General features: G+C 45.0%; 1 protein-coding gene across 9 annotated transcripts in view; it reads left to right on the top strand.

Moving 5' to 3' along the window:
• Nucleotides 1–6,465: 6,465 nt before the first annotated feature.
• PPP6R2 (protein phosphatase 6 regulatory subunit 2) overlaps nt 6,466–25,966 on the top strand; it is a 176,589-nt gene continuing 157,088 nt past the window's right edge. For 8 of the 9 annotated variants that reach the window (XM_078851216.1, XM_078851214.1, XM_078851213.1 and 5 more), the window contains exon 1: nt 6,466–6,697. The gene's annotated coding sequence lies outside the window, so the exon portion shown is untranslated. Of the gene's footprint in view, nt 6,698–7,607; nt 7,887–25,966 lie in introns of all 9 variants that reach the window. The other variant, XM_073329004.2, reaches the window with a different exon arrangement.

Here is a 25,966-nt window from a genome sequence, read left to right as displayed (position 1 = left end):
AAACAGGGATTTTAATTTTCTTAAAGTCCCTTTTAATCTATGCTTCATTTTTCTTCCTCAATAACTTATCCTATATAGTTATCATGGGAGAAATTCAGTCCTGTCTAGGGGGCCAACATCATGTTAATGCTATTTTGTGGTTTTAAGTGGGACTTAAATGGTACATAGGCCTTATGGTGGACCTCTGCAGAATAGTGATTTAATCCAATTTTCTTACAATTATATTAATGCAGTGGGTTGGGTTGAACAGGTTAACACCTCAACAATATGAAGAATAAAGAACCTTATCTTGGCGCCTTGCGTTTATATATTACAACAGAGTCATTAATTGTGTGGTTGCTTACTACAGGACTTCTCAGATAATAGTGTACCCATGATACAATTTTTTCTGCAACCTTAGATGCAGGTGTATCTGAGATCCTGGAATCAACAAATTAAAGATTTCATTGTAATATTGTGGTGTTTGAGAAACAGTTTGTGATCTCATGGTTAAAGACGGTACCAGAATGCACATCAATGAGAACTGATGTAGGATTTGACATTAATTCTCAACATTGACATTTCCTGACTTTTGAGTGGTTCTGACAATTCTGAGGCTCAGCCCCTGAGCATTTCACTTTAATATTGTATTAACATAGAGCTTTTACACTTAATTTTGCAGGTTTTTGTAAAAGGAAAATAAGAAGATGAGGGGTTTATATGGAAATGAGCATCAGAGCTTCCATGTAACAGACTTAAGCTTCTCAAGAGTTCTGGGCCTGTGGCATTTAGGAATTCTGCAGGAGAGAGATGCAAAGAGCTCCTTTCCTGCAGTGAAGGTAAGCTCCTAAACTCTAGAGGGCTAGGCCTCCCAAGAGTTCAGTTCCTGTGAAGCATCTAAGTACCACAGGTCCAGAGTTTCAGTCTTATGAAATTCCTAAATTGTGTGGGACCACATTTTTGCACCTAAGGTCCTGCAGAATTTAAGAGCGTTACAGGACCTATCCTCACCCAGAACCAAAGCTCTGGCTTTGTTGAACTATTGTGCTTGTGACATTCCGGGGTGCAGCCCACAGCAGTGAGTTATTAGTTTTCAAATATCTCACAAGACATACTTTGTACAAAGATTATTACAATAGTGTGTAGGGTGTGAATACAGGGGTGCACTCAGTCACACCTCCCCCCTTACAAAGCTACAGGAGGGTTAGCCACTGGCTGACCCAGAGGCAGCAGGTCAGAACTCTCTTTCCTGGACAGGGTGTCTGCCACCATGCTCTCTTTTCCCTTTATATGCACAATTTCCATATCATATTCCTGGAGTGTTAGACTCCATTGCAGTAATTTGGAATGGGAGCCTTTCGTTTTGTGTAACCAGACCAATGGAGAACGGTCAGTTTAGTCCGCTGAACTTTCGGTTAAAAAGATACAGCTGTAACTGCCCACAACATACCCCACAAATATTTCACAATAAGAAGTATCACCTTGGAAACCTTTCTACTTCGTATTAGAACGACATTGTTATCATTTGAGAGACAAGAAATTACTTGCTGGAGAAAATGAAACTTAATTGTATTTATTATTATTATTTCTCCTGTGTTAAACACATGGGTGGTGGGTATAATAGGCTAGGGGAGGCTAAACCTATCATAGAATCATAGAATATCAGGGTTGGAAGGGACCTCAGGAGGTCATCTAGTCCAACCCCCTGCTCAAAAGCAGGACCCATCCCCAATTAAATCATCCCAGCCAAGGCTTTGTCAAGCCTGACCTTAAAAACTTCTAAGGAAGGAGATTCCACCACCTCCCTAGGCAACGCATTCCAGTGTTTCACCACCCTCTTAGTGAAAAAGTTTTTCCTAATATCCAACCTAAACCTCCCCCACTGCAACTTGAGACCATTACTCCTTGTCCTGTCCTCTTCCACCACTGAGAATAGTCTAGAACCATCCTCTCTGGAACTACCTCTCAGGTAGTTGAAAGCAGCTATCAAATCCCCCCTCATTCTTCTCTTCTGCAGACTAAACAATCCCAGTTCCCTCAGACTCTCCTCATAAGTCATGTGTTCCAGACCCCTAATCATTTTTGTTGCCCTTCGCTGGACTCTCTCCAATTTTTCCACATCCTTCTTGTAGTGTGGGGCCCAAAACGGGACACAGTACTCCAGATGAGGCCTCACCAATCTTGAATAGAGGGGGACGATCACGTCCCTCGATCTGCTCGCTATGCCCCTAATTATACATCCCAAAATGCCACTGGCCTTCTTGGCAACAAGGGCACACTGCTGACTCATATCCAGCTTCTCGTCCACTGTCACCCCTAGGTCCTTTTCCGCAGAACTGCTGCTGAGCCATTCGGTCCCTAGTCTGTAGCTGTGCATTGGGTTTTTCCGTCCTAAGTGCAGGGTCCTGCACTTATCCTTATTGAACCTCATCAGATTTCTTTTGGCCCTATCCTCCAATTTGTCTAGGTCCCTCTGTATCCTATCCCTGCCCTCCAGCGTATCTACCACTCCTCCCAGTTTCGTATCATCCGCAAATTTGCTGAGAGTGCAATCCACACCATCCTCCAGATCATTTATGAAGATATTGAACAAAACCGGCCCCAGGACCGACCCCTGGGGCACTCCACTTGACACTGGCTGCCAACTAGACATGGAGCCATTGATCACTACCCATTGAGCCCGACAATCTAGCCAACTTTCTACCCACCTTATAGTGCATTCATCCAGCCCATACTTCTTTAACTTGCTGACAAAAATACTGTGGGAGACCGTGTCAAAAGCTTTGCTAAAGTCAAGATACAATACATCCACTGCTTTCCTTTCATCCACAGAACCAGTAAACTCATCATAGAAGGCGATTAGATTAGTCAGGCATGACCTTCCCTTGGTGAATCCATGCTGAGTGTTCCTGATCACTTTCCTCTCATGTAAGTGCTTCAGGATTGATTCTTTGAGGACCTGCTCCATGATTTTTCCGGGGACTGAAGTGAGGCTGACTGGCCTGTAGTTCCCAGGATCCTCCTTCTTCCCTTTTTTAAAGATTGGCACTACATTAGCCTTTTTCCAGTCATCCGGGACTTCCCCCGTTCGCCACGAGTTTTCAAAGATAATGGCCAATGGCTCTGCAATCACAGCCGTCAGTTCCTTTAGCACTCTCGGATGCAACTCGTCCGGCCCCATGGACTTGTGCACGTCCAGCTTTTCTAAATAGTCCCTAACCACCTCTTTCTCCACAGAGGGCTGGCCATCTCTTCCCCATGTTGTGATGCCCAGCGCAGCAGTCTGGGAGCTGAGCTTGTTCGTGAAGACAGAGGCAAAAAAAGCATTGAGTACATTAGCTTTTTCCACATCCTCTGTCACTAGGTTGCCTCCCTCATTCATTAAGGGGCCCACACTTTCCTTGGCTTTCTTTTTGTTGCCAACATACCTGAAGAAACCCTTCTTGTTACTCTTAACATCTCTCGCTAGCTGCAGCTCCAGGTGCGATTTGGCCCTCCTAATTTCATTCCTACATGCCCGAGCAATATTTTTATACTCTTCCCTGGTCATATGTCCAACCTTCCACTTCTTGTAAGCTTCTTTTTTATGCTTAAGATCCACTAATATTTCACCGTTAAGCCAAGCTGGTCACCTGCCATATTTACTATTCTTTCGACACATTGGGATGGTTTGTCCCTGTAACCTCAACAGGGATTCCTTGAAATACAGCCAGCTCTCCTGGACTCCTTTCCCCTTCATGTTAGTCCCCCAGGGGATCCTACCCATCCGTTCACTGAGGGAGTCGAAGTCTGCTTTCCTGAAGTTGCAGTGGGGGAGGTTTAGATTGGATATTAGGAAAAACTTTTTCACTAAGAGGGTGGTGAAACACTGGAATGAGTTACCTAGGGAGGTGGTAGAATCTCCTTCCTTAGAGGTTTTTAAGGTCAGGCTTGACAAAGCCCTGGCTGGGATGATTTAACTGGGAATTGGTCCTGCTTTGAGCAGGGGGTTGGACTAGATGACCTTCTGGGGTCCCTTCCAACCCTGATATTCTATGATTCTATGATTCTAAGTCCAGGGTCCGTATCCTGCTGCTTACCTTTCTTCCCTGTGTCAGGATCCTAAACTCAACCAACTCATGGTCACTGCCTCCCAGATTCCCATCCACTTTTGCTTCCCCCACTAATTCTTCCCGGTTTGTGAGCAGCAGGTCAAGAAAAGCATAACCTCCCATAACCCAGGCTGTGGCCCCACCCACACTCTGCCCCAAGGCCCCGCCCTCAGTCCCTCCTCCCCTGAAGCTGGCGGGGGCTCAGCTCAGGCCAGTGTCCTGGAGCTTGGGACTCAGTCAGCAGCCTTGGGTGGCTCGGGCTGGCTGATGGCCCGGGAGTCAGGCCAGTGCTCAGACCGGCTGGCAGCCCAGGGGTTGGGGCAGCTGGCATAGCTGGGGTGGGCTGGCTGGCGGCCTGGGGTCAGGGAGGCTGGCACGGCTGAGGTGGGCCAGCCAGAGCCCCAGGGCTTGGGGTGGGTAGGGTGGGTGGGCTGAGGTGGGCCAGCTGGTGCAGGCTGGCTGGTGGTCCCAGGACAGCTGGAGTGGGTGTGCAGTTCGGTTGGGGCTCCTCCAGCTGCGGGGAGGAGGGAGGCTTAGGGCCTGTGACCTGTCCATGACTTATACTTTAATGCCCTGACTAAATCTTGGGGGAGGGGGTCACTGCTGGGGAGATTCCTTTGGGATGGGGTTTGCTGCTTGGGGGGGCCGCAGCACCAGCTGCCAGGGGCTGCGAACAGTGGCTGTTCCCGCCACCCCTGGGACCACTGCTCAGGCAGTTCCCAGGGCCAGCCACACCCGCTGCTGCTTGGGTGGTCCCTGGGGCCAGCGGCACTGGCCACTTCTCGGGCAGCTGGCCCCTGGGCCACTCCAGCAGCAGCCGGTGCGTCTGGCTGCGGGGCTGCCCAAGAAGCTGGCTGCAGAACTGCTCCAGCAATAACCGGTAGGGCTGTCCCTAGGGCCATGTGTGCAGGTGGCCCTGGGGTCAGCCACACTGGCCACTGTAGAAGTCACGGAGGTCATGGAAAGTCACAGAATCCATGACTTTTGCAACCTCCGTGAAAGACACGGGTCCTGTGTATAAGTTATACTAGCAAAAGCACTTTTTTGCCCATATAAGCTGTGTCTACATTAGGGCTGGGTGCCAGTATAGTGTTACCAGAAAATCTTTTCTATTGAAGACCTGGCCGTAGACTCCAAACTTGCAAACACTCACACGTGAATAACTTTACACATGTGACTAGCCACTTTGACTTCAATGAAACTACACAAATGTTGAAAATTAAGTTTGTTCGTGTTTGCAGGATGAGAGCCTAAATATAAAGGGCAAAGAGACAACAAGACACACTCAGAGACTAGGGGAAGTGATCCAATGTGACATTTTTCAAATCTCAATTAATCCTTTTCTTCTACAGTGTTAGAACGTACATGGCAATTGAGCTGATTTTTAAAAGGGTCTTCAGAGGAGATCCTGGCAATTATAGGTTGGTGAGTCTAATTTCAGTACCCAGCACATTGATAGAAACTACAGTAAAGAACAGAATGATCAGACACACAGATAACGTGTTATGTTGGGGAAGAGTCAACATGGCTTTTGTAAAGAGAAGTGATGCCTCACCCATTTATTAGGATGTTCTGAGAGTGTCAACAAGCATGTGGATAAGGGTGATTCAGTCAATATAGTGTAATTGGCTTTTCAGAAAGCCTTTGACAAGGACCTTCACCAAATGTACAAAAGTAAGTAGCAGTTCCATCCCTCGCCAAACGCCATTCCCACCTCCACTGATCTTTCCTACCCCCCCATTCCATCCCTTGCCAAACACCATTCCTGTCTGCCATGGAACCTTCCCATCCCCCATTCCACCCCTCACCAAATGCCATTCCCACCTCCATGGATCCTTCCTTCCCCCCCATTCCATCCCCCACCCAATGCCATTCCCGCCTCCATAGATCCTTCCTACCCCCCTGTTCCATCCCCCACCAAACACCATTCCTGTCTGCCACGGAACCTTCCCCCTCCCATGGAACCTTCCAATCCCCCCTCCCCAGGTCCATGGAACCTTCCCCCTCCCATGGAACCTTCCCATCCCCCCTCCCCAGGTCCATGGAACCTTCCCCCTCCCATGGAACCTTCCCCCGTTCCCAGCCCAATGGAACCTTCCCCGCCCCAGGCCCTCCCCTTCGCATAAAATCCCCCCCCCCCCCCCGCCCATGCAACCTTCCCCCGTTCCCAGGCCCAATGGAACCTTCCCCTTCGCATAAAATCTCCCCCTCCCCCGGCCCATGGAACCTTCCCATGCTCCCTTCCTTGAGCTTTCCCAACCCCCCCCCTCGCGGCTGCGCGGAGCCCTCCGGCTTCACGTGCCCCGCGCTCACTCCGGCGCCGCCCTGGGCCCGGCCCAGTCCCTGCGGCAGGCCCCGCCCCCGCCCCCCTCCGCCCCGCCCCCTTCCCGAGTCTGGGCAGGCCGCTCCCGCCGCCATTTTGGAGCGAGCGAGCGATCGAGCCTGCGGTGGCCGAGCCCTCAGCCCCGGCGCTCCGTGACCGCGCAGCCCGGCCGGGGAGCGAGTCGCTGCCAGGCCCGGGGACGTGGCCCATGTCCGCGGCCTTGCCGGCCTCTGCAGCCCAGGGAGCAGCGGGAGCGGAGCCTCGGGCCCGCCGCCGCCGCCGGGGAAGGCCGGGCCCGGAGCAGGTGAGGACCCGCGGCTGGTGCTGCCTCCGGCTCGCTGCGGCCGAGCCCCTGCGGGCGGCTCCGCGAGCCTGCCCCGGAGCGCCCCGACGTGCCCGCCCGTGACGCCCCGGCGGTGCCTGCCCCCCCCGAGCCCCCCCGGGCTGTGCCTCCCCTCGTGAGCCTCCCCCGGGCTGTCTGAGCCCCCCCCCCATCCACGGTGTCTGTGTCCCCCCCCCCCCGGAGTCTGAGCCATCATGAGCCCTCCCCCACAGTGGCTGTCCCCCCCCCCCAGCTTCTAATGAGAGTCTTGAGCCCCCCCTCCCCCAGGTGTCTGAGTCCGGCCCACGGTGTCTGCCCCTTTTGGATGTGCCTGCCGCCCCGATCTCCCCCGCCCCAGATGTGTCTGAGCCCCCCTCGGATAATCCTGTGCCCCTGGATGTGCCTGCCCTCCCCCTGGGTGCGTCAGCCCCACTGCTTGCCTCCCCGTGACACCCTGAGCTCCGGAGGTGTCTGCTCGCCTGCCCCCCTGCCTGCCCCACCGTGACACTCCTAGGCTCCCCTCAATGTGTATGCCCCCTGAGTCCCCCCGAATGTCTATCCCGCAGCCTACCTTCCTGCAACACCTGTGACCCCTCCTCCCCCAAATTCTCCCGAGATATGTCAGTCTCCTGACCTACCCCCCTGGGACACACCTGGCCCACCTGGATATGTTACCTCCCCCATGACCCCTCCTATCCCCTGGATCTGTCAGCCCGCTGCTCCCTCCCGCCCCACATCTTCTCAGCGCAGTGTCTGCCTCCCACTTGCAACACCACTGACTCTTCCTGGATGTGTCAGGCCCCCGAACTGCCCCCCTGTGACACTCTGAGCCCTAGATGTGTCTGCTTGCCAGGTCCCCAGAATCTGACAGTATTTTTTCTTTCATCCCTAGCTGAAAGGCACCTACCTTCCCTGAAGGGGTTCCAGTCTGTGGATGCTGGGGAGGCCTAGTGTTTTGAAAGACATCTCTTTCTGCCTCCCCCTTCTCTAGTCCTGAGGATCCTGATCCCCAGCCCCAACAATATGCCTCCTCCTGTGCATTCTTTCTGCCACACCATCCTGCTTTTTCCTGGGGCTTTGTAGCTGTATTCGCTGCTCCTTTGATCCTTCACAAGTTTTGCTTATCTCAAGTTCACAGCCTAGATTTCATCTTTCAGAAGAACTTCTCAAGGCAAAGTATCCCCCCCCCCCGTATTGAGGGTGCATAATAAAAGATCTATATTGCTTTACTACATCCTGTAGATTTGTCCCTTTGAACAGAAATCAGTTCTTTAATTACTGAAACTCACTCTTAATCATCAAACCACAATTAACTACATGCTACTAAATTGTTTTTGTTATTGTTTTATTTTAAAAATAGCCTTCTGGTTCAGAAATTCGAAGTACTTTTAATTATGAAATTCCTTTTTTTGGGTCTTATTTTATCAGAAGTTTTGGGTCTTTCTTTATCCTTTTAATATAGGATTTGGGTGAATAATTCTAAGTTTCAGGGTCTCGTTGTATAAAGAGTTTGTTTAAATTTCACTTTCTTCTTGTAATGGAGACATTGAAACTTGATTTTCTGGGCTTCTGTAAAAGGCGGTGAGGAAGAGTGAGAGAGAGAGAGAATATTACAGCCTAGCCTTTTTTGAGTCATTCATAACAGTCGGCTAAACACTGAAACTGGCAGAGGAGATCATGTTGGCAAGGTCATGTGGAGTCCATGGTCAGTTTGATTAGGAGGAATGAGTGACTTTGAATCTGTATGGCCTAGATTTGAATTAGGGAAGCCATTGGCATTGGTACATATTGTACATGTGAAATAACAGTGATACACTGCTTCTATGATTATATAGAAATTGTGGTGGGAATTGTAGCAAGTCCATTTGTGATTTCAGCCTTGGAACTTTCTTACAGGAAGATTGTATTTCTTGACAAATCTAGTGAAAGCTTCTTTCTTGGTTTGAAGGTCTTGTTTTCTAGCAGCTAGAGAAAATTAGGAAGTGAAAAAGGAGAAATTAAGACAAATTTAAAAGGCTGTGAGGTATTCTTCATAATCTTGAAAATATTGTATTCATTTTGTTAATGTAGTAAAAGTTGAAACTGAAGCTTATTTCCTTAGTGAAACCTTTTCCCTCTCAAGAAGGGAGAAAATTTGTGTTGCATATTTAGGCTGCAGTCCTGTAATAAATTATGTGTGTGCTTGAAGTTAAGGATGTGAGTAAACATTTGCAGACCTGGGGTCTTATTAGGGTAGTTTGTCTGAGTTATAGAAAAAAATGGATAAAAATCTCTGATTTTTTGCCAACATTTTTGTTGTGACTCTTGTGATTTTAAAAAAAAAAACCCCAAACTATCAGGGCAACTTTGGCTGTCTTAGTGGTGGCAGTTGGTGGTGATGTTGTTGTAATTTACGTAGCAACTGATTGTGATACCATGCCAAATTGACATAAGTTTTGGAATTTGGAAAAGAAGCAGGTAAAGATCATGTCTTCATTGAAACATCCCTAATAATAAACACTGGTGCATCAGAATGGCAGAAGATTGGATATGAGCAGAATTGTCTTGAAGTTGACTGTTTTTCCATGTTTCTGGTGTGTTGGATTTTTTCCTCGTGACTGCTGTACTTTATTGTTGTAGAATATGATGATTCATATTCAAAAGTTAGATAGTTGGTGGGGCTTCTGTTTGGGGACCCAAGACAGTATCTGGCCTGAATCATGGGAAGTCTTATTAGGCATCGAAGAAACTTTTTAGTGAAGGGAGAGCCTGTAACAGAAGGGATTGGCTCCGTTTTAACCAACGGAGAAACAGACTGCTGGCATAGAAAACTTGTAATGTTTTGGGGGAAGTCACTAATAAGTGGGGGAGCCTAATAAGATTTCCCGTGATTCAGGCCAGGATACTGTCTTGGGTCCCCAAACAGAAGCCCCACCAACTATCTAATTTTTGAATATGTATTACTTTAGGAAAGGTTAAGAGCAGCAATCATTACTTGTTTAGGGGCATAGTCTCTTCCCTTTTTGTGGTCCCTGTGAGAAGAGAGCAGAAAATACCCTTAGGTCCCCCCAGCTGAGGATTCCTCTGGCAGAGAGACGTCCCAAGTGAATATAGAGCTGGCAAAGACAACTCTTTCCCTGCATCCTGTGGCGCATTGGTTGCGGAACTAGCTGGCATGAGTTGTACACTGGCTTTCCCCAGCTCTTGTAAACTGTTCTAACCTGGCCTAAGAGAGGGAATCGCATGGTTCTGTACCTATTCTCTTCCCTTCTGATGGCTGTATGTGGGAGGGAGCCATCCTTTCTATGGATTGCTCTGTGTTCAGGCATAGCCAGTCGAGTACTACCTTGCTGTTCCTGGGGTGCTTGTAGTCTGGCAGGTAAGCAGGCAGTAAACCCAGCCAGAACTTCTCACCTTCCCTGGTGATGCAAGCAGGTGGTGAGTGGGAGATCTGAGCAGCTTCACCAGGGAATGGAGAGCATCTGCTTAGAGCTCTCCTGGCTCTCACTGTTGTGGCTGCTGGGGAAGCTAAGCTCTTTTACATTCTATCCATAATGACTGGACTAAACACTTACATTCAAAAATGGCAGGTCACGGCTCAGGGAAAATATTAAAAATTCATAGTTAACTATACATTTTCTTAACACAATTGAAGCCTCAAGAGCCATGGATGGGACACTACTGTATTTATTGGTGTGAGAAGCTTAACAAAAATAGGTGAACTAGAATGTTTGAAAATGGAAGAGGATCTTGATATTATAGGCACTTCTGAAACATGGTAGAATGCCAACATCCTGGGGGTACTTGTGTATAAACTATATAAGACTGACAGATTGAGTCAAAGAGCTGGGAGAGTAGTACTATAAAAGATTCCATAGAATTTTCTAAGATGAAATTTCTGAGTGAAGAGGAGTTGGAGGGATACAAATTCCAAGTCATAAGAATACAAATATACTCGCAGAGTTTCTCTACCAGTCTCTAAATCAGGAATTTGAAAGATTGTACAATGCTGAGAGCTCTCAGAACGAATACAACTGAATTAATGAGTGACTTCAACTATCTGTATAAACTAGTCAAATGTTGGGACACATTTTAAAAAACAGTTTGTGCTTATCTTACCTTTAACAGGGGTCTCCTGCTTATTCTGTGGAGAGGGCAGAGTTCTGTATTTGATTATGGTCTGTGGGCTAGGTTACAAATGTAAGACAACATGCTACCCTTCTCTCCGTGGTGAATCTTTCTTTGATATCAGTAGGTTTATACAAAGATCAAGGACAGTATATGGCCTGTAGGGGATAACTAAACTTCTAGTTATTATTATTATTACTATTTAAATGCCTTGTTTTTTTCAATATCACTTAATGGGAAAAGATGCAATCTTTTATGACCACCACTATTTCTAAGCCTCTTGTTTCTCTTTCTTCCTTATTGCCCCTCCCCTGTCTTTGTGTGTCCTCCTTTCTTCCCTCTGCAGTTCCCCCGCCATAGGCTTCTCTCTTCCATTTGACCTGCTAAAATAATCAGCAATGAAATAGTTAATGTTGACATAACATGTTGTCATAAGGCTTTAGAATTAACACCTTAGTGAGAGATGGAAGTTGACACACACAGCAATTGTTTCAGGCATTGTCTGTTTGCAGACTCTGGAAGACATCACTGTATTGGTTACACTCACTCCACAGTTGAAGATGATCTTTCAAAACCAGGGATAGAACCGAAACTAAAAACAAACCCCCAAACAGATTTTTTAGAATTTGAGTTTGTCATGCAGACCACATAAATGCATTAAAAGGCCAGATCTGGCCTGCAGGCTGGGAATTTGATACCATTGCCTTAAATGATTGCTCTTTTGAATAGTTAGTTTTACAAACAAGAGAAGCTACTCTAATGTTAGTCCTAAGTAATGCACAAGTTGATGCAAGAGGTAACTTTAGTAAAAACATTACATAGCCATGAATAGAGTATAGCTAAGGTCAACATCTGTATGGGAGGGATTATACCAAGAATGAACTATGCGGGGAGTTGAGAAAAATGAAGAAGCTAGTTTCAAAAGAATCGGAAGTGAAAAATAAGGAAATCAGAATCTTTAGTCTGTGCATGGAGATGGTAGACAGCTGTTGACAACTAACTAGTATTGTCTCACTGGTTCCTTGTGGTCCCCTGTCATTGTTGTACCTATTCTCTCTCATTTTATACTTCGATTATAAGCTCTTTGTGGCAGGGACTATCTCCGTGTTGTGTCTGTAGAGGGCCTAGTACAGTGGGCCCTGATCCATAACTGGGGTTCCCAGGTGAACCGCAATACAAATAATAAGTGATAATCTTAGGCAGTCATGAACTCATCCATACCCCTACACAAAAAGAAAACAGGAAGGCAAGAGAAAAGAACATTATGGTTAAGTGGCAAAGTTCAGCTCTCCAACACGAGTTTCTACAAGCCATTACCCTATGATCCCACTGAGTTACCAAAAGCAACTACAGCATTTGCTCAAGAAACTTCCTGAAAAAGCACAAGATCAAATCTGCACAGACACACCCCTGGAACCCTGACCTGGGATATTCTATCTACTACCCAAGATCCATAAACCTGGAAATCCTGGGCGCCCCATCATCTCAGGCATTGGCACCCTGACAGCAGGATTGTCTGGCTATGTAGACTCCCTCCTCAGGCTCTACGCTACCAGCACTCCCAGCTATCTTCGAGACACCACTGACTTCCTGAGGAAACTTCAATCCATCAGTGATCTTCCTGATAACACCATCCTGGCCACTATGGATGTAGAAGCCCTCTACACCAACATTCCACACAAAGATGGACTACAAGCCGTCAAGAACACTATCCCCGATAATGTCACGGCTAACCTGGTGGCTGAACTTTGCGACTTTGTCCTTACCCATAACTATTTTACATTTGGGGACAATGTATACCTTCAGATCAGCGGCACTGCTATGGGTACCCGCATGGCCCCACAGTATGCCAACATTTTTATGGCTGATTTAGAACAACGCTTCCTCAGCTCTCGTCCCCTAAAGCCCCTACTCTACTTGCGCTATATTGATGACATCTTCATCATCTGGACCCATGGAAAAGAAGCCCTTGAGGAATTCCACCATGATTTCAACAATTTCCATCCCACCATCAACCTCAGCCTGGTCCAGTCCACACAAGAGATCCACTTCCTGGACACTACAGTGCTAATAAACAATGGTCACATAAACACCACCCTATACCGGAAACCTACTGACCGCTATTCCTACCTGCATGCCTCCAGCTTTCACCCTGACCACACCACACGATCCATCGTCTACAGCCAAGCTCTGTGATACAACCGCATTTGCTCCAACCCCTCAGACAGAGACAAACACCTACAAGATCTCTATCAAGCTTTCTTACAACTACAATACCCACCTGCGGAAGTGAAGAAACAGATTGATAGAGCCAGAAGAGTTCCCAGAAGTTACCTACTACAGGACAGGCCTAACAAAGAAAATAACAGAACGCCACTAGCCGTCACCTTCAGCCCCCAACTAAAACCCCTCCAACGCATTATTAAGGATCTACAACCTATCCTAAAGGACGACCCAACACTCTCACAAATTTTGGGAGACAGGCCAGTCCTTGCCTACAGACAGCCCTGCAACCTGAAGCAAATACTCACCAACAACCACATACCACACAACGGAACCACTAACCCAGGAACTTATCCTTGCAACAAAGCCCGTTGCCAACTGTGCCCACATATCTATTCAGGGGACACCATCACAGGGCCTAATCACATCAGCCACACTATCAGAGGCTCGTATACCTGCACATCCACCAATGTGATATATGCCATCATGTGCCAGCAATGCCCCTCTGCCATTTACATTGGTCAAACTGGACAGTCTCTACGTAAAAGAATAAATGGACACAAATCAGATGTCAAGAATTATAACATTCATAAACCAGTCGGAGAACACTTCAATCTCTCTGGTCACGCAATCACAGACATGAAGGTCGCTATCTTAAAACAAAAAATCTTCAAATCCAGACTCCAGCGAGAAACTGCTGAATTGGAATTCATTTGCAAATTGGATACTATTAATTTAGGCTTAAATAGAGACTGGGAGTGGCTATTTCCCCTTGTTTTTTCCTCCCCCCCCCCCCTCCAGATGTTCTGGTTTAACTTGGATTTAAACTTGGAGAGTGGTCAGTTTGGATGAGCTGTTACCAGCAGGAGAGTGAGTTTGTGTGTGTATGGGGGGGGGGTGAGAACCTGGATTTGTGCTGGAAATGGCCCACCTTGATTATCATGCACATTGTAGGGAGAGTGGTCAGTTTGGATGAGCTGTTACCAGCAGGAGAGTGAGTTTGTGTGTGTATGGGGGGGGGGGGGGTGAGAAAACCTGGATTTGTGCTGGAAATGGCCCACCTTGATTATCATGCACATTGTAGGGAGAGTGGTCACTTTGGATGAGCTATTACCAGCAGGATAGTGAGTTTGTGTGTGTGGTTTTTGGGAGGGGGGTGAGGGGGTGAGAGAACCTGGATTTGTGCTGGAAATGGCCCACCTTGATTATCATGCACATTGTAGGGAGAGTGGTCACTTTGGATGAGCTATTACCAGCAGGAGAGTGAGTTTGTGTGTGTGGTTTTTGGGAGGGGGGTGAGGGGGTGAGAGAACCTGGATTTGTGCAGGAAATGGCCCAACTTGATTATCATGCACATTGTGTAGAGAGTTGTCACTTTGGATGGGCTATCACCAGCAGGAGAGTGAATTTGTGTTGGGGGGTGGAGGGTGAGAAAACCTGGATTTGGGCTGGAAATGGACCAACTTGATGATCACTTTAGATAAGCTATTACCAGCAGGACAGTGGGGTGGGAGGAGGTATTGTTTCATATTCTCTGTGTGTATATAAAGTCTGCTGCAGTTTCCACGGTATGCATCCGATGAATCATAGAATCATAGAATATCAGGGTTGGAAGGGACCCCAGAAGGTCATCTAGTCCAACCCCCTGCTCAAAGCAGGACCAATTCCCAGTTAAATCATCCCAGCCAGGGCTTTGTCAAGCCTGACCTTAAAAACCTCTAAGGAAGGAGATTCTACCACCTCCCTAGGTAACGCATTCCAGTGTTTCACCACCCTCTTAGTGAAAAAGTTTTTCCTAATATCCAATCTAAACCTCCCCCACTGCAACTTGAGACCATTACTCCTCGTTCTGTCATCTGCTACCATTGAGAACAGTCTAGAGCCATCCTCTTTGGAACCCCCTTTCAGGTAGTTGAAAGCAGCTATCAAATCCCCCCTCATTCTTCTCTTCTGCAGGCTAAACAATCCCAGCTCCCTCAGCCTCTCCTCATAACTCAAGTGAAGTGAGCTGTAGCTCACGAAAGCTCATGCTCAAATAAATTGGTTAGTCTCTAAGGTGCCACAAGTACTCCTTTTCTTTTTGAAAGTTCAGTAGGTTATTTAAGCCATACAGATAGGGCTTGAAAAATCTACTGGGCTGTGCAAATAGGAAGCATTTTCAAGCAAGCGCTGTTAGATTCTGTGGAAGTTAAGCTTTTATTATGAAACAAAACAAAACTGAGTTTCTAACCTTTATGGTTGCAAACAAACAACCCTTTCAAACATGAACCAAAAGTAACTTGTGCAGTGCTGTCTTAAATTTGGAGACAGATTGCTTCATACCTCTGCTTCTGCTTCTGCTCCTGTCTTTGCCTGGTAAAAGCAGAGTAAAAATACTGATCAGTCTTGTCAGTTTTCATTGCTTCTGTCGGAACCCTGTGGACAGCCGTGAAATTGACAAGTATTAGGTCAAATTGATTCTGGTTTTGTTTAGCAAAGCTAGGAGTAGCAGCAGCAATAGAGGCAGATACTGGAGCTATTTTCTGAAAGAAGAATTTAAATGTTGGGGGGTGGGGTTCAGTAGTGGAGATCCTCCTACTAACCCTCACAACGCCCCAGGAGACTGAGGGACGGAACAGCAGTGAAATTTTCAATGCGTTCCGGCCCTGCCTCCTTTGACTCCTCTGTCTTTGGCGGTCTTATCTGTACTGGCTGAAAAAATACATCTGAGGTAACTGTATCCCCAATATGTTCTAATGAAAACAAGTTCAGATCAATATTTTAGCTTCTCTTCAATGGCTTTATCCTTTTTACTTGTTATTTATTGTCTTTAGCTATTGCTCTTCCTCAGACATTTTAGCTGCTATTATTTGTTCCTTTCTGTTGGTCTCATTTTGGTCATTCTTCCACTTTTTGGAAGGATACCTGTTAGCAGGTTTAAACTTTAGCCAGCACCTACTAGCCCAGGAGTTAAGCCTACTAACTATCCATAGTCTGAAAGACCACTTTCAAAGTCATACTCCCTGCAATTTAAAATAGTTATTTGCCAGTTACTGGGAACTTTATTAATATTCTTAATCACCTTTCTGTTTAATAATTTTTAAAAAAGTGACTTTTGCATCTTGACTTGGTTTTGTTATATCTGTTTTCCCTTCTTGTCTTCTCCTTTTTTTTTCTATTTTCCTGTAGCAGATCAAGCTGAATCTTTTCCAGAGTTGGTTCTGTGTGTTCCTCTCTTCCTTTGCTCTCTCTCCACCCTTTTACATATCTTTCTTTAATTATGCCCTCCACCATTTCCCCATGTTATTATATTTTCTGTCTCCCTTTTCTTGTACTTCTCCCCTTCAAATCAGTCTCTTTCCCAATGGCTTATTTTTTTTAAACATATTCCATCTGTCTCACACCTTCACCATCATCCAGAGGGCATAGAAATTTCACTAAATACCAATAGCCAGAGAACTAAACTTTCTATCCAAAGATTCATATGGAAGATGTTTTGGAATCCTAGCTACTAGAAAAGGTAACGATATGGGGAGTCCTGCTAGAATGATGTCCATGGACTCTGCTCAGTGGCTTCCATCTTTTCACTTCAGTTTCTTGCTAGGTGCTGGATAAATTTGAATGCCTACAAGAAACTGGCCAACTGATGAAAGCCATGTTGAGCTTCAGTCAAGAATATCCCATATTATGTATAACTTTTTTATATGATTCAGTACAATTAAGTTGTGCACTGCTTACATTGTAAGGGAAGAAGGAGGATCCTGGGAACTACAGGCCAGTCAGCCTCACCTCAGTCCCTGGAAAAATCATGGAGCAGGTCCTCAAAGAATCAATCCTGAAGCACTTGCATGAGAGGAAAGTAATCAGGAACAGCCAGCATGGATTGACCAAGGGAAGGTCATGCCTGACTAATCTAATCGCCTTTTATGATGAGATTACTGATTCTGTGGATGAAGGGAAAGCAGTGGATGTATTGTTTCTTGACTTTAGCAAAGCTTTTGACACGGTCTCCCACAGTATTCTTGTCAGCAAGTTAAGGAAGTATGGGCTGGATGAATGCACTATAAGGTGGGTAGAAAGCTGGCTAGATTGTCGGGCTCAACGGGTAGTGATCAATGGCTCCATGTCTAGTTGGCAGCCGGTGTCAAGTGGAGTGCCCCAAGGGTCGGTCCTGGGGCCGGTTTTGTTCAATATCTTCATAAATGATCTGGAGGATGGTGTGGATTGCACTCTCAGCAAATTTGCGGATGATACTAAACTGGGAGGAGTGGTAGATACGCTGGAGGTGAGGGATAGGATACAGAAGGACCTAGACGGATTGGGCCAAAAGAAATCTGATGAGGTTCAATAAGGATAAGTGCAGGGTCCTGCACTTAGGACGGAAGAACCCAATGCACCGCTACAGACTAGGGACCGAATGGCTAGGCAGCAGTTCTGCGGAAAAGGACCTAGGGGTGACAGTGGACGAGAAGCTGGATATGAGTCAGCAGTGTGCCCTTGTTGCCAAGAAGGCCAATGGCATTTTGGGATGTATAAGTAGGGGCATAGCGAGCAGATCGAGGGACGTGATCGTTCCCCTCTATTCGAAATTGGTGAGGCCTCATCTGGAGTACTGTGTCCAGTTTTGGGCCCTACACTTCAAGAAGGATGTGGATAAATTGGAGAGAGTCCAGCGAAGGGCAACAAAAACGATTAGGGGTCTGGAACACATGAGTTATGAGGAGAGGCTGAGGGAGCTGGGATTGTTTAGCCTGCAGAAGAGAAGAATGAGGGGGGATTTGATAGCTGCTTTCAACTACCTGAAAGGGGGTTCCAAAGAGGATGGCTCTAGACTGTTCTCAATGGTAGCAGATGACAGAACGAGGAGTAATGGTCTCAAGTTGCAGTGGGGGAGGTTTAGATTGGATATTAGGAAAAACTTTTTCACTAAGAGGGTGGTGAAACACTGGAATGCGTTACCTAGGGAGGTGGTAGAATCTCCTTCCTTAGAGGTTTTTAAGGTCAGGCTTGACAAAGCCCTGGCTGGGATGATTTAACTGGGAATTGGTCCTGCTTCGAGCAGGGGGTTGGACTAGATGACCTTCTGGGGTCCCTTCCAACCCTGATATTCTATGATTCTGTATGTGTGTACAACATGTTTGGATTCCTGATCCTGACTGAGACCTCTAGGTGTTGTTAAAATTAGGGCTGTCAAGCGATTTAAAAAAAAAAAATTGTGATTAATTGCACTGTTAAACTGTAATATACCATTTATTTAAATATTTTTGGATGTTTTCTACATTTTCAAATTTATTGATTTCAGTTACAACACAGACTACAAAGTGTGCAGTGCTCACTTTATATTTATTTTTGGTTACAAGTATTTGCACTGCAAAAAATAGTATTTTTCAGTTCACCTAATACAGGTACTGTAGTGCAATCTCTTTATCGTGAAAGTTGAATGTACAAATGTAGAATTATGTAAAAAAAACCAAACCTGCACTCGAAACCAAAACAATGTAAAATTTTAGCGCCTGTAAGTCCACTCAGTCCTACTTCTTCTTCAGACAGTAGCTCAGACAAACAAGTTTGTTTACATTTGCAGGAAATAATGCTGCCCGCTTCTTGTTAACAATGTCACCTGAAAGTGCATGGCACTTTTGTGGCCGGCATTGCAAGCTATTTACGTGCCAGGTATGCTAAATATTGTATGCCCCTTCATGCTTCAACCACCATTCCAGGGGACATGCATCCATGCTGATGACAGGTTCTGCTCAATAACAATCCAAAGCAGTGCATACCAACGCATGTTCATTTTCATTATCTGAGTCAGATGCCACTAGCAGAAGGTTGATTTTCTTTTTTGGTGGTTCGGGTTCTGTAGTTTCCACATTGTAGTGTTGCTCTTCTATGACTTCTGAAAGCATGCTCCATACCTCGTCCCTCTCAGATTTTGGAAGGCACTTCAGATTCTTAAACCTTGGGTCGAGTGCTGTAGCTATCTTTAGAAATCTCACATTGGTATCTTCTTTGTGTTTTGTCAGATCTGAAAGTGTTCTTAAAAGGAACAACGAGCTGGGTCATCATCCGAGACTGCTATAACATGAAATATATGGCAGAATGCTGGTAAAACATAGGAGGAGATATACAATTCTCTTCCAAGGAATTCAGTCACTATTTCAATTAATGCATTATTTTTTAATGAGCGTCAGAAGCACGGAAGCATGTCCTCTGGAATGGTGGCTGAAGTATGAAGGGGCATACGAATGTTTAACATACCTGGCACGTAAATACCTTGGAATTCCAGCCACAGAAGTGCCATGCAAATGCCTATTCTCACTTTCAGGTAACATTGTAAATAAGAAGGCGGCAGCATTATCTCCCGTAAATGTAAACAAACTTGTTTGTCTTAGCAATTGTCTGAACAAGAAGTAGGACTGGGTGGACTTGTAGGCTCTGAAGTTTGACATTTTGTTTTTGAGTGCAGTTATGTAACAAAAAAAGTCTACATTTGTAAATTGCACTTTCATGACAGAGATTGCACTACAGTTCTTGTATGGGTGAATTGAAAAACTTGTTATTTTTACAGTATAAATGTTTATAAACTAAAATAATATACACTTTGATTTCAGTGACAACACAGAATACAATATATATGAAAATGAAGAACATCATCCCAAATATGTAATAAATTTCAATTGGTATTCTGTTTAACAGTGCAGTTAAAACTGCTGTTAATCGAGATTAATTTTTTGAGTTAATCGCTTGAGTTAACTGCGATTAATCGACAGCTCTAGTTAAAATATAAATAAATAAGCGATCTGTGTGACAAAGTTCCTCCTCTGCCTTGGTGGGTGCTGCGCTTAATGTCGAATTTGCTCGCCTCAGAAGTTCACGGCAGCCCTCAGTTTGACCACTTTCATGGCTCAAATCTGCCATTCACTCAGCCTCATCACTGGCCAGTATGGGGAAAAGGAAGAAGAACAATGCCCGCAGTCTCTGCTGATCCACCTAGTGGATTGGGGAACAGTCCAGAAACCTTCCCCGCTGGTGGAACCCACAGTCCAGGTCAACTCCTCTGGTATCAAGTAGGGAGTTGGGGGAATGGAGGGATGGGGGGACCCTGGGCCCGCCCTCTACTCCGGGTTCCAGCCCAGGGCCCTGTGGATTGCAGCTGTCTACAGTGGCTCCTGTAACAGTTGTGTGACAGCTGTAACTCCCTGGGCTACCTCCATGGCCTTCTTTATTCTCACCACAGGACCTTCCTTCTGATGTCTGATAATGCTTGTACTTCTCAGTCTTCCAGTAGTACGCCTTCTCACTCATAGCTTCTTGCACCTCTTGCTCCCAGCTCCTTGCATGCACCACAAACTGAAGTGAGCTCCTTTTTAAACCCAGGTGCCCTGATTAGCCTGCCTTAATTGATTCTAGCAGCTTCTTGATTGGCTGCAGGTGTTGTAATCAGCCTGTCTGCCTTAATTGTTTCCAGAAAGTTCCTGATTGTTCTGGAACCTTTCCTGTTACCTTACCCAGGGAAAAGGGACCTACTTAACCTGGGGCTAATATATCTGCCTTCTATCACTCTCCTGTAGCCATCTGGCCCGACCCTGTCACATCTGTGAAACCTTATCGTCTTATTTTCCCCCGTATCCTCCCTTCCTCTTGCTTTCATGCTGTTTGTGGCAATCACTTATTGAACCTTTATTTCAAATTAGATTGTAAACGTGTTAGGTCAGGATCCATATGTCTTTCTATAAGTTTGTGCAGTGCCTAGCACAGTAGGACCCTGATCCTTAGCCTGACAAGGGCCTATGGGTATTATCATAATACAAATGCCTAATAATAATAGAAGCCCCAACTTTACCCTGCTCTGGCTGCTGGGAGAAAGAGCGCTAAATAGTGACAAGTCACCAGGTTCAGATGATGCACGTCCATGAATTCTGTAGGAACTGAAGTAGCTGAGTTGTTAAAAATATGAGATTACAATAACTCCTTGCTACTTTATGCTAAAAATGCTACTTTAAGCGAAATGATGTTAAGCGAATCCAATTTCCCCATAAGAATGAATGTAAATAGGGGGTTAGATTCCAGGGAAATGTTTTTTGCAAACTGGATTAAGTTTAGAAGTGTGAGCAACAAGGGTGATGTTGTGGTGGGAGTCTGCTATAGACCGGTGGACTAGGCTTTCTTCTGGCAACTAATGGAAATTACTTGATCGCAGGTCCTGGTTCTCATGGGAGACTTCACTCACCCTGATATCTGCTGGGAGAGCAATACAGTGGTGCACAGACAATCGAAGAAGTTTTTGGAAAGCATAGGGGATAATTGCCTTGAACGTCAGAGGGTGGAACTCGCCTTGAAAGTCAGAGGGTGGAAGAGGGTGGGATATTTCCCCGGGAATGCCTTCCTGCTAAACGATGAACTAAAACTTGGCCGAGCCCTCAAGGGTTAACACTTTGTTAATATAGCCTCCTGCTCCACAAGGCAGTGCAAATGGAGGGTGGGGAGACAGCATGGCAGATAGAGAGAGAGACACACCGTATGTTTGTGAGAGAGAGAAGCGCATTGCCCCTTTAAGTATGCCGACCCCACTCTATGTACACTGCCTTTTTAAAAAAAAGAAAAGGAGTACTTGTGACACCTTAGAGACTAACAAATTTATTTGAGCATAAGCTCCTTTTCTTTTGTGAATACAGACTAACGCGGCTACTACTCTGAAAACTGCCTTTTTAAGTAGATCAGTAAGTTGAGACAGCAGCTGCGGCCAGCAAGCTCCCTCCGTCCTGAGCCCTGTCGTATTTTCCCCCACCCCTCTGGAGATGGGGTAAAAGAGCGGGGTGGAAGGAGACACCCTGACATTAGTCTGCCGCCTCCTCCTCCTCCTCCCCCCGCACAGCAAGGAGGAGGTTCCCAGGAGCAGATCCAAGGCAGAGGGCAGGAGCAGCACATGGCAGTGTGGGGAGGGACAGCTGAACTTCTGGCAGTTGGTAGCCTGTTGGGCAGCTGCTGCACAGGGAACTTAGGGGAACGGGGAGCTGATGGGAGAGGGGGGTGGGGGCTGCCAGTCCCTGGTTCCAAGCCCCCACCAGCTAGCTCCAACGGGCTGCGCTTTCTGCAAGCAGTGGACAAAGCAGGTGGCTGCCAAACCAGGTTATAAGGGAGCATTGCAAAACTTTAAACAAGGCTGTTCTCTTATGGATCAGCAACGAAACAACATTAACCAGGGGCATCCGATGAAGTGAGCTGTATCTCACGAAAGCTTATGCTCAAATAAATTTGTTAGTCTCTAAGGTGCCACAAGTTCTCCTTTTCTTTAAGTGAGGAGTTACTGTACTTATTAGTGTTAGCTCCTATACCAGAGAATTGGAGGATAGCAACTCTTACATAAAGGCATTAGGTGTGATCCTGGTAGTTACAATCCAGTGAGCCTTGCTATAGGGGAGGATGAGATAAATTTATGGAAACAATAATTAAAATAGTTAGAAACATAGCTTGAAAAATTTTCCTGATATCTGCTTGTCCAGAGATTAAATCTACTAAGGCTGTTGAGGAAACTTGTGGTATCGTGTCCTCAGAATGTGCATATTTGATTTTCATTGGCACATCTGCATTCTCCGCCACCCCCATGTCTCCTTAAGAGATCAATTGTTCCTTTCCAATGTATCATTTTTATTTCCCAATCAATTTTGTCACATTTCATTTCAATCAGTTATCCCTACAAAAAATAAATTTCATCTCCTAATCAATCAGTAGCCTAGGGTGTGGCTGCTGCTGCCACCCTCCCATCCTGGGTGTGTTGGTGGCCCACGGGCTCCCAGCTTCTGCTTCTTGCTCCATTTCTTAAAGTAGTAGCATCTCAGAGGTCACTCTACTCCCTTTCTTCCTCTTAAAACAGCAATACCTGAGCTGCTCTTCTCCTGCCGCCATAGGAGGGGACCACATCTTTTTGATTCCACTTGCCTGGACAAAGCTTCTATTCACTTTTGAGTAAGTGGATTTTTCAAGCACTTCATATAAAACACTTGAAGGAACATAATGTAGGGGTGAACGAGCACAGCATCTGTGCAGGAAGATTATCTCCAATTCATCTGAATCCTTTGAATGTGTCAGTAAAATAGTGAATAAAAGAGAAGCAATTGACGTGTTTGGACTTTCAATAAATGTTTGACAGAGGGCATCACAAGAATTTGTTAAGGTAACTTAGTCATAGGGTGAGAATTTAGTACCGTCATGGATTGGGAATTGGCTACTAGACAGAAAACCGCTTTCAGCATGGCAAAAGGTTATCAGTGGGAAACACTGATCCGTAAAAGCATTAGTGGCATTTCATATATTAATTTATGATCAGGAAAGGGAGTTAATGATTTATTTACATCAGTAAAATGAGAGGAACTCATAAGGACCTAATGAAACTAGGTCAATGGGCAGCATAATGGCACAATAATTCAGCGTTGACAAATATAAGGTAATGTATGTAGGAAGGAAGAAAAATTACTAATCATGTATGTTGGGTTTGAAATTAACTGTAACCAGTTGAAGTGGGAAAAAGATGGGCAGCTTCATGAATACATGTTCTTTGTGTGGAAGCAAAACACAATGTTGAGATGTATGGAGAGAGAGTGGGGTGGAAAATAAGTCTGAAAATAGCAAAATTATTATTATATAAATTGGTGGTATGCTCTCACAGTGTTAGGTTCTTTTGTTACAAAAAGATGTAGTTGAAATAGAAGGGATCCAGAGATGAGTCGTGAAAATTACTTGAAACATAGAAAGACTTGTATGTGAAGAGATACTGAAAAGAGTTGGACTATTTAGTTTTAAGAGGAGACAAAGAGGCATGATAGAGGTATATAAAATGTATGTTAGAGAGTTGTAGGTTACAGGATTGGTTCCCGTGTACAATTCTTTTTAATACAAGAACAAAGGGACATCTGATGAAACTGAAAAGGTGACAAATTTAAAACTACCAATGGAACTGCCTTTACATGGTGTGTAGCTAGTCTGTGGAACTCATTGCCACAATATATCATTTAGGCCAAGAGTTAGAAGGATTAAAAAAAGGATGAGATATTTATAGCAGAACCTCAGAGTTGCAAACACCAGAATTATGAACTGCCCAGTCAACCATGTACCTTATTTGGAACGGGAAGTACGCTATCAGGAAGCAGAGCGCGCACATATGCACAAGCAAATACAGTATAGCACTGTCTTACATGTAAACTACTTAAAAAAAAAAAAAAAAAAAAAAAAGGAAAGCCTCATTTTTCTTCTGGATAGTAAATTTTCAAAGCTGTATTAAGTTAATGTTCAGTTGCAAACTTTTAATAGAACAACCATAACATTTCATTCAGAATAACGAACATTTCAGAGTTACAAACAACCTCCATTCCTGAGGTGTTCGTAACTCTGAGGTTCTATTCTATTAGGGTAATGAGACCATCCACGTATTAGAGAAGATAAAATGTGGTATAAATCGGCCACTTGGAGATGCTCAGACACTATGTTAATGGAGGCCAAGTTATTCCATCGTGGTTCACTGTGGGGATTCATGCACCTAATTCTGAAGCAACTGGTACTGGCCACTCTCAGAGATAGGATAGTGGACCATTGGTCTGACCTGTTATGGTATTTCCTATATTCTTAAACCCAGACTGCCTCCCCAATCCATTTCATGTCCTTACTTTTGCTGCTGTTTATAGCAGTAAATTGAAACTTAGTCTTAAGATTCTGAGGAGCAGTAATGATATTAACCGGATTCTTTAAACTGTCACTTGGGGATTCCGTGGTCAGTTGTTGTGACAGGGGACTCAGGGCATGTCTACACTACTGGAATCATCCGGTGAAGACGCGCTATGCCGACGGGAGAGCGCTCTCCTATGGCATAATTACTGCACCTCCGCAAGAGGCGGAAGTTATGCTGGCGAGAGAGCATCTCCCACGGACATATTGCTGTGTGGTAAGCCCTTTAAGTCGATATAACTTCTGTCACTTAGGGAGCTGTCTTTTTCACACCCCTGAGCAATGCAAGTTACATCGACTTAAATGATAGTGTAGCCCAGCCATCAGTCTTCAGTTTGCTCAAACCCTTCAGTGAGTTTGAATTAATGGTACTTGGCAACTCCAAGGATCAAAGAGAATGTTCCACTGACATAGCATTTGGATAAACATGGGTTTGTCTGTCATTGAAAAAATGCTTTGTTTGAAAATTAATTTTAGTTTCAGGCATTGGTATACAACAATGGTATACTCTTAACAATACATACAAATAAATAACCTGAGCTTTTTTCTATTTTTTAAAACATGGCAATTAAAACTTAAATTCAGACAAGATTGAGATTATAATTGAGGTTTTATGACCATAAAATTTTTGATAGCCTTTGAATTACTATTGCTCTTTGAACATTACATTGTGTCCTCTTTTTCTCTAAGGTATTTATAGCGGCCCAGTCACCAGAATAAGTACTGCCTATCTTTTATGGGAAGTTCACGTTCGTGTGTATATAATCTATTAGAGTCCTTTATTAAATCTTGTATAAAAGACACCAGCCTCAAAGAGGCCCCTTTGCTTCCCAAGAATTTGAAGTCCTAATATTTTCTGTTCCAGAGTACATTGATTTGGTTTTTTGGCAAGCAAAATTGCTATTAAGGTTATCAATGTGAACTTGTTCCTGGAGTTTGTGCCTAAAATGTGTTGAACTGTAATGAGTGTAAACTTTATATTTAAAATCCAGAACAAACTGAGCTATAGAAGATGTGCAAGGATTGCAAATTCTATGTATTTGAAGGATATTGCCCACATAGTTGTGAAGCTTCCTGGTGATCAATATTTAGCACCAAGACATGCTGTGGAAAAAACCCTTAAAATCATGGGCTTATTTACTCATGTAGAATGTGTTACTTTCATGCATCTAAGGATTAAAGAACTAAAATTGGTTTTTTAAAATATTTTGTTTAAAGTGGTAT

Source organism: Lepidochelys kempii, chromosome 1 (genome assembly GCF_965140285.1).
Source record: "Lepidochelys kempii isolate rLepKem1 chromosome 1, rLepKem1.hap1, whole genome shotgun sequence".
NCBI lineage: Eukaryota > Metazoa > Chordata > Testudines > Cheloniidae > Lepidochelys > Lepidochelys kempii.
Note: the sequence above shows the minus strand (reverse complement) of the source record. Positions and strands in the feature narration are given on the sequence as shown.